General features: G+C 29.1%; 1 long non-coding RNA gene across 2 annotated transcripts; it reads right to left on the bottom strand.

Annotated features, from left to right (window-relative positions):
• Positions 1–5,216: 5,216 nt before the first annotated feature.
• LOC141701347 (uncharacterized) lies at positions 5,217–8,277 on the bottom strand. 2 transcript variants are annotated; one of them, XR_012566750.1, is made up of 5 exons: positions 7,924–8,277; positions 7,112–7,207; positions 6,148–6,201; positions 5,731–5,817; positions 5,217–5,526 (listed from the first exon to the last, which is right to left on the bottom strand). It is a non-coding gene; the product is annotated as an uncharacterized LOC141701347 (long non-coding RNA). The 2 variants fall into 2 exon arrangements; XR_012566749.1 differs by lacking the exon at positions 7,924–8,277 and having other exon boundaries at positions 7,112–7,673.
• Between the last annotated feature and the right edge of the window lie 1,088 nt (positions 8,278–9,365).

Here is a 9,365-nt window from a genome sequence, read left to right as displayed (position 1 = left end):
ATTCCCACCTTCATACACTGCTCAAAGGAAACCCTAGGCAAAGTAGCCAGGGAGAATGACTTTTACCATCTTAATTTAAATGCATTAGTCTCTCTCTATAACAGTGCAGTACAATGGCTTTAAATGATTCGGCACCAATGTTTTGTTACTACTTGAAAGAGCAGTTATTGGTGTAGTATATTACTGTTTATGTTCATAATTGTGCTTTACTTTTATTTTTAGTAAGATCATGTTTTTTTGTCTGATTATATCAATCTATGCAGCATACACAATGTGAATGTAAATTCTGACTTTTTTGTTGTAATACGTTGCAATTGGAGGCGTTTTTTTATTCCATAGTAAAATATGTATGCCTTTTAACTAAGTAAACAACATAAACTACTCCGTGTGATGTATCATGGTACATATCTTACTTCCACTCCACATAGTCATGCATATGTCCACAACGAACATGAAGGAACTATAATCGGTCAATTTAACGGGGAGTTTTGGGTGATGTTTGCCGGTCACCGGGTGTGACTTAAACCGTTTCTTGAGGAATCTAGCAGAATAGCTCGCTTGTGTATATTTTATTTTTCATGTTAAATCCTTTTTTCAGTGTGGTTTTATCTTTGTATCAATTTGCAGTTGGTTGGCAATCTACTTTCTCTTGCGCTATTGAATAAAGGACAGGTATGCACTAGTTCCTATTGAATAAAGGACAGGTATGCACTAGTGCTTTGTATCACTCCTTTTTCATTTCAAAAACCAATGAGATGGATAATTCTATGATTTTCACCGCAGCAAGACGGGATTGAATATAATAGCATAAGGTCGATTTCCAAACAATCGCCATGTGAGCTTTGGTTAAAGTTTCCATCAATATATATATATATATAAATTGATATTCTATATAACCCATACTAGCCTCCTTAAGAAATTCTTATAATTGTATAATAAGTGTTTCAAGTCCAATAATTGGTAAAACAGGGGACTTAAATTTTCACCTGTGATGTTCATTGCATTTTTTTCTTTAGCATGTTCTTGCTAAAAGTCAGCACGATATTAATAATTTCTATGTATGATGAAAGATGATACTTTTTGTTTATAGTTAAGCTATGGATTTTATTTATGTTGAGAACATCAGTTAAAAGGGACTTGAAAATTATTCCTGGAAAGTTCAGTTATTTTCTTGACATGCATTTTTTTGTCCCACACTTATTTGTGGTCTAATAGAGTCAATAAGTAGCTCTATCTATAGGACTCTAATGTTGATGCATTGTAGGATTTTTTATAACAGTGTTTTGAAATGATTGGTGATCTTAGCTAGAATATTTTATATTATTTCAATAGTAAAATTGAATCTTTTTGAATAAAACTATAATTTCTGCAATAATATTGGGCTAGGCTAGTTAATTTATAATTCTATTTAACATGTTAACAGTTGTCATATCATTTTCTATACTTGCAGTAGCAGAATAATAAAAGTGCATGGACAATGAATAAGTGGAATTTCTTGATCTTGGTGGCCCGGAGAATGCTTCGGAAGTTATTTTTAATCTATTTTTATTCGAAGATACTTTTCATTTAGTTTTTCTTTTGTTGTATGTTGGAAATAAATGATTAATGTAAATTAGGTAAAATATACACTTGTAATTAATTAGGTGAATTGGAATCAAGATTTGTTTGGATTATTATACTGTAAATTGTTACTGTTGATTTAGCTTTCGGAAAATCATGTAAATCAATTATATATTTTTTTTGTAAATGAAAAATTTTCCATTGCTCGTATAAAGTGTTAAATGATTGCCTCACATATGCTAATATGGAAAAGTTGGGCCCATATGTGCTGATGTGGCACATGTGACGTGACACATGAGACATGGCACAGTGGGCATCTTATGTGTCATGTCGGATCCACTAACTTTTTCAGGATATTTCAATTCAAATGCAACATCTAAGTACGTTGGTATAGGATAACAATATTGTTGATGTTGCACTCTGTTTCAAAACATAAATATATGTTGGCATAGAGAATGATGGTGTTGCTATTGACCCCAAAGGCAACATTGAAAAAACCAACACCACAAAATTGTTACCTTTCAATATTTTGGGCCTACAGCAACATATTTTGGACCTATTTCAACATTTTTTCTTTTTAAATAAATATTTGCATAAGTAGGTATTATAGGTAAAATATTAATACTTTAAATTATATAAAAAATCAAAGTTGAAGTATTTAGAGAAAAAAATGGAGCTCCAAGAAAAAAAATAAATTTATTCGGTTTCAAAAGTTCTATAAATCAGTTTCTGACAATATTTCTTACCGACATAAGAAGGTGGTGAAATAATTTTTAATTTTTTGATGAATTAAAAACTATTATCAAATTGATATAATCCAAAAATTAATGATAAAAGATGAAAATAAATTTTACTTTAAAATTTATTATAACCATTTATTCTTTGTTTTGACTTCTACTATATTTTACAATATCTACTGAGACTCAATTTAGATTATTCAAATATAAAATATATATGTGTACCAGATTTAAATTCTCTGAATTATTTGTTTATTGTAGGCCATAACGATTTTTAATAGATTTGTCCCCTTCTACTAATTTCAAGCAAAATACAAATTTTAATTAAAAAATGTTTGTTAATTTAAAACAGGTATAGAAAAAGGATTCAAACTCAAGCCAAAAGAAAAAAAAATATAATCATTTATTAAATTTTGTTTGATTTTATTTTGTGTGTACCTTTATTTCAACAATTCAGATTTTGACAATTTTATAATTCAGTTATAACTTACAAAATAAACCGAATTATAATATTAATTAGGTAAAACAAATACAAAAAAATAGATATATCAAGAAGACATATGCTTACATATATATTTACAAAATATGCTATCATGGTGATAACAAAATCTTATAATTAAATAATTATGAAAAACAAGTTTTCATAATTAAACATGAAATTTACCCTATTAGTTAGGGATATAATATTATTTTTAAATTTTTTTTAAGTTAATCAACCATCCGAATGAAAAGATAGTAAAAAATAAAGAGTGTACATAAAAAATAATTTACTTATATATTAAAAATTAGTAAGAAATACTGGTCAAAATAATTGGCTGTTTAAATAGCAAATTAAAAACATTTATTTTTTTCTAAACATTTTGCCATACCACTAAATTATATAGATCTGAACATCTGTACGGTTAAATTATTCATAAATATTTTAAAGAAAAAATATTAATATCAATATGGGAGTAAACACAAATTGGAAGTATTATTCAAGCTATTTGTTGATTGTTAAAATAACAAACAAAATAATTATTTTCTGAAATTTTTGTCATATCAACAGAATTTTTCAATCAAAAACATCTGTTGGATCATTTATAAATATTTTTTTAAAAAACTGAAATATAAATATATGATTAAAGACAAGTAACAAGTCAAACTACTAGTTCACTTACATATATTTTTTCTAAAAATTTTGTAATATCATTAAAATATATAGATCTAAACAAGTTGAATTTTTCTTATATGTTTTTTAAAAAAATTGAAACATCAATAGGCGAATAAACACTAGTTAGAAATACTATTTTGGTTGATTGTTAAAATAAAAAGCAAAAGCAATTTGTTTTTTTCTAAAACTTTTTGGACATCACCAATATACACATATATAAATATATATTGATCATTCAATTTTTTTTTAAATTGAAATATCAATTAGTGTTAAACACTGGTAACAAATACAAGTGAGACTACTTGTTAACTTTTATAATAGCAAACTAAAATAATTTATATTTTTCAAAAAGTTTTGTGTTCTCATTAAAATATAAAGATCTTAATATCCGTATGGTTGAATTATTCATATATATTTTTAAAAAAATTAAAACATCAATACAACACTAAACTGTAGTGAGAGGTACTACTCAAACTACTGGTTGATTGTTAAAATAACAAGCAAAAGCAATTTATTTTTTCTAAAACTTTTGTCACATCACCAAAATAAATATATCTTAACATCCGTAAAGTTGGATCATTGATAGTATTTTTAAAAAAAATTGAAACATCAATATAGGATTAAACATTATAAGAAATAATGGTGAGACTACTTATTAAGTGTTAAAATAGCAAACTAGATAATATTATTTTTTTGTCAAAAATTTGTGATATCATTAAATTATATAGATCTTAACATCGGTAGGTTGGATTATTCATATATATTTTAAAAAAAATTGAAACATCAATATGGGACTAAACACTAGTTATAAGTAATATTCAAACTACTAGTTGATTGTTAAAATAACAAAGAAAATCAATTTATTTGGTATCTAAAAATTTGTCATAACCAAAATATATAGATACAAACATTAGTATGTTTGGATTATTGATAAATATTTAAAAAAAAATTAAAATATCAATATAGGGTTAGACACTACTAATAAATAAGCATCAAACTACTAGTTGACTATTAAAATAGAAAATCAAATAAAATTCTTCTTTATAACATTTTATCCTATCACAAAAATATATATTTAAATTAAGAGTGTATGTGAAAAATTAATCTATTTAAATATTAAAATCTTTAATATTTTTAACAACTAAATGTGTCATATGCATTAAATACTACAATAGTTGTTCAATTTAGCTACTAAATTCTACAAAAATTGGTCAAATTTAGCTGCTAACACTAGGCCATAAGTGCACATAGGCAACCCCTACTATACACTTGCATAAGGTGTAAATGGTGTTACATAAAGTAATTGGCAACACCATGGGTTGCCAATGTGGATGTGGCCGTAGACCCCTAATGCAATACTTTGTGCAACACCTGTATGTATTGCATTAAGCTCATTTTGCAATAGTAGATGCAAATATTGGAAACAACAATTATTGTTACATAAGGTATGACCGGACATTACACTAGGTCCTACATGGCAAGTGACACATCAGATGCCATGTGAGCAGCAGGGGGTCCACATAACCACGTCATCATGCCACGTTTCCATGACATGTCAGCATGCCACGGTTCCATGACATGTCAGCATGAGTCCCACCCTGCCACGTCAGCTATTGGCCTACCATCTATTACAACACTAAATTTATAATACGCAACACCATTTTTCGCTAAATACAACAATAATTTCATTGATTTTCGACGCCTTTTTTAATTACAACACCATTTTCTATGCATACTGCAACACCGTATGAAGTCAAACGGAACACTTGAAAAATAAAATTTTGGACATAATTGTTTTGGTTTTACATAATACATGTCATAAGTGGCATCCAACAAGTCCCAACAAACATCCTACAAAAACAACCGGAACAAGCATTTAACAAGCTCTAAATATACAAAACTAGTGTAAATCGGGCACATACACCCAATTCTAACTTAAAAAGACGAAAAGTACGTAAAATCTTTTTTGAAACAACATAATATATGTAGCATATGATGCACAACAAAGTCTCTGAAAATTTGCCAATTTTCCTCTTAATCATCGGAAAATGTGGGACATGCGTCTTCAATATTATCCTACATTTTTATTAGCAACCATATAAAGTTCAATGGATAATTCGAGTAAAAATTTTTGGGAAGAAAAGAAGAAATTGTAAACTAAATCGAGGAAATTAGCTTGTAACCTTACTACATATACATATGCCTACTGTAAAATTATTTAAGGTTTTTTCTAACGAAAATTAATCTCAATTAAATGTAAACAAATATTAATGTTTATACCTACTCGCACTCTGCCTTGATGAAGTCAAGCAAATCCATCCTTGCAACAACATCTAGGTCAAGTGTAACCTCGTCTAACAAAAGAACCTGGGCAAGCATAGGTTTAGATAATAATAAATCAAACTTCTACCGTATAACTTCAATACAGGTCTTCCCTGCAAACCATTAAAATGTATCAGGTGCCAATACTTTTGAGATACACTTAAATGAAACTTTAATATGTTCTTTCCCCTGTTAGTAAATAGTATAAATATATCAAACGGGCTCAAATTATACCCTAAATGAGAGAGTGGCATTATAACATATTCCATGAATGACCCTTGCAGATAGTTATTACATGAAAAGTATGCATGTCCTTAACAGTGCAGAAAAGGTACTGACAATTTATGCCCTTTCTATGAGCCCTGAAATACTTACTTTCGTGTATGTAAAGCCTCATAACCTCGAATCCACGGCTAGAAAGGCCTTCCTCTGAAATAAAGATGCTATTTGTCAAATCCTTATCAAAGTATTTCAAAATATATTAGCAACATAGAGATATGAACAGTTTTAGTGCACACACAAGTGCAAGATAGACGCGCGACTCTCACTTTAAATATATATTTTTTTAATTGTAAAGAATCATCAGTTATGGATAGAGAAATGAGGTTTACATGGATTTATAAAACTTTAGGACCACATTTATTACCTATTATAGAGGTAATATTATGGCTGAATATCAATTTAATGTACACTAAATATATGATTAGATAATATCACTTTCCTTTCTGGTTGTATATGAGAAAAAAGCTTAATACATAGCACCGTTCTTTTCTCAGTTCCAAAACTAATACAATTTTCTCCTTTTATGGGCTTTATATATTAGCCCGTACATATAGAACACTGGTATCTTTAATTTAAAGACTACTAAAGGTAACTTATACACCAGAGCCTTGGTATACAAGTTATTGCTTTTGTCGTTGGGATGTCTCTTATCATGTACTATTGTACTTATCTAACAAAATCTCGATTCACCTGTGAAAGAATGCTGACATCCACCACATTCCCAGAATCAAAGTGAAAGGAACATGAAAGTTTAGATTCTACATAGTTAGGACACTTGCTCTATATAGTTCCTGAATAGGACATGTATTATTATCATAATCAAGCCACAAGAACATAATCCAAGCTACCGTATCAGAGTAAGTGATCTTTAAAATTAAAACCATCCACATTTTATTAAAAATGACTAAATGAGAAAGCACCACTAGATATAATACTAGCATCAAAATCAAGTAGTATAGCCATGTAAAACTTCAATAAATAGATGAATTAGATTTATAGTGCTTTCACATCAGTTTTATACAAGCAAAACAAAAAACACAGTAGTAAAGGCACATACCAATCTCACTGCTAGCTTTTGCAGATGTAGGATACAACACCGTGCACTTTCTATTTCCAGTATGTGGGAGCTTTGAAGTTAAAACCTTACCAATTGCTGAAAGAATAATATTTTGAATTTAAATCACCTTCTAGCTTCTGGAAGCTATCAGATTCATAGAATGTATGGTTTTCCCAAGAATATATCTTTTGAAGGAGCAAATGCAATGTCAAGTATCTGTTTTGAGGAGTGTGCCATGTTATCAAATATGCTTGTTGTACCAGCTCCTACAACACATATCTTCACATTTGGGGTACGGGTAGCATTATAAATCAAAAACCAAATCACATCAGTATAGAAAAACCGTGTAGAACTTCAGATTTTACTAACTTGACATCACTGACTAACTGCAAAATTTTACTTCCAAGCTTTAAAAAAGACTGGACCGGCTTTAGGAGATGTTATAACAATCCAGTCAAAATTTACCATAAGCTATGATAGTCAGTGAACTCAACAAAGACGAGTGGTTCACCAAAATTTACCAAGTAATTTTAAAATGAAGAAAACAATGATGATGACCAACAAATACCATATAAATACAAAGTAAAAAATATTACACCAAAACTGTGATTCCTAGTTTCATCATATAAAAAGTATTCAACAATACTACCTGAACATATCATTAAGGGTAAACAACTTGAAGCTTATAATAATTCCATCAATCTTTACCAAGATAAAAACAACGTATCATCTAGTTGAACATATATAAATTTCATGAGCAAGGCTACATTTTGCATTTGCTATTCATAAGATTGAGGTCTCGAGAAACATACCTCTTCCTGCTGAGTTTTCAGTTGTATACATACAAAAAGTAACTCGCAAGGATAATCCAAAACCCACATAACTAAAGAGATGAAACATACTAACCCAAAAGCCTTAAATAAAATAAACCTAAATTAGTAAACTCTAATTTACATAAATCAAATGTACAAAGTGAAATCAAAACCCCGTGTAATTAGAGATTTGTTACCCATACTAAAGAATTAACCAGAACTTCATTTTCTATGAAAGAAGAAGAGACAAATAAGAATATAAGAGAAGAGAGAGATAGAAGTAGGAGAAAAAGAGGCGAATTAGAGAAAGGGAGAGAGATGAGAAAAGATAAGAAGCAGCGGCGGAGGGGGTAGATGGGCGGAGGGGTTAACGATACAACCTAAACCTAATTGTTTAAAATGCAGTCCAGCACTCAAGGCCCAACCTAATAATGCAGTACATCATATGTTTAAGTAAGGTATGGGCAAGAAGCCTATATTTATACAAAGTCCACCTTGAACCATGTTTAAGCCCAACCCAACTACAATTACAATATATATTTAATACATATATTTTAAAATTAATATTAAAATATTACCGACTTAATTCTTGTTTAACCTTCCGAAAAATCCCCATTTCGATAAATCCTAAATCGGCTGGTCAACCGATTTAGTCCGATTTCCGATTTCTGTAGCCATGATAAAAATTAATAATGTAATTATTAATTTTGTAAAAATGTATTAATTAATTTTATAACAGCTTGTTTGTTGTTTTGTAAAGATATTTAGTTTAACATAATATATTTCACAATTTTTTTATAATAGTTTATTATTTAAAAAAGTAATTGTTCATTTCCAATATATTATAAAAGAAGTATAATATATAATTAGTTTGATTGTTATACAATTTCACAAAATACGTCTGTAAAATTAAAAAAAAAAATTCCATATCAGTAAAATCAATTGCTTTTAAAGGTTGCCCATGTGGTCCCTCTATATTAATTTTATATTTAGTTTAATATAAAAGTGGGTTGAGTAATATACCCTTTAGATATTTTTTATGGCTTTTTGCTAATTTATGAAGTTTCCAAGCGGTTGCCAAATTTTGGCAATCTTGGTAAGCAACCTTTTGGCAAGCTCCCAATTCCAATAGGTAGACAACCAAGGGTGCGATGCCACATAAGCTTGGCAACCCCTATTGGAGATGCTCTAAGAAAGCACATGGATTGCCAACTTGAATTAATCTTGATCATTCATTTATTTCTCAATCCTTTCATTCCAACCATTCAATTTTCATCCTCATCTCTTTCTCTTTATATTCCTCATTCAATTTCATTCCCTTATAAAAAATTACACAAGTACTTAATCTTACTCTCTAACTACATACACACTCATCCATATTTTGTATATTCCAAATAATATAATTACACACATACACACACATATCTCTCATACTAAATCTC

Source organism: Apium graveolens, unplaced genomic scaffold (genome assembly GCF_009905375.1).
Source record: "Apium graveolens cultivar Ventura unplaced genomic scaffold, ASM990537v1 ctg3754, whole genome shotgun sequence".
In the NCBI taxonomy this organism is placed as follows: Eukaryota; Viridiplantae; Streptophyta; class Magnoliopsida; order Apiales; family Apiaceae; genus Apium; species Apium graveolens.
Note: the sequence above shows the minus strand (reverse complement) of the source record. Positions and strands in the feature narration are given on the sequence as shown.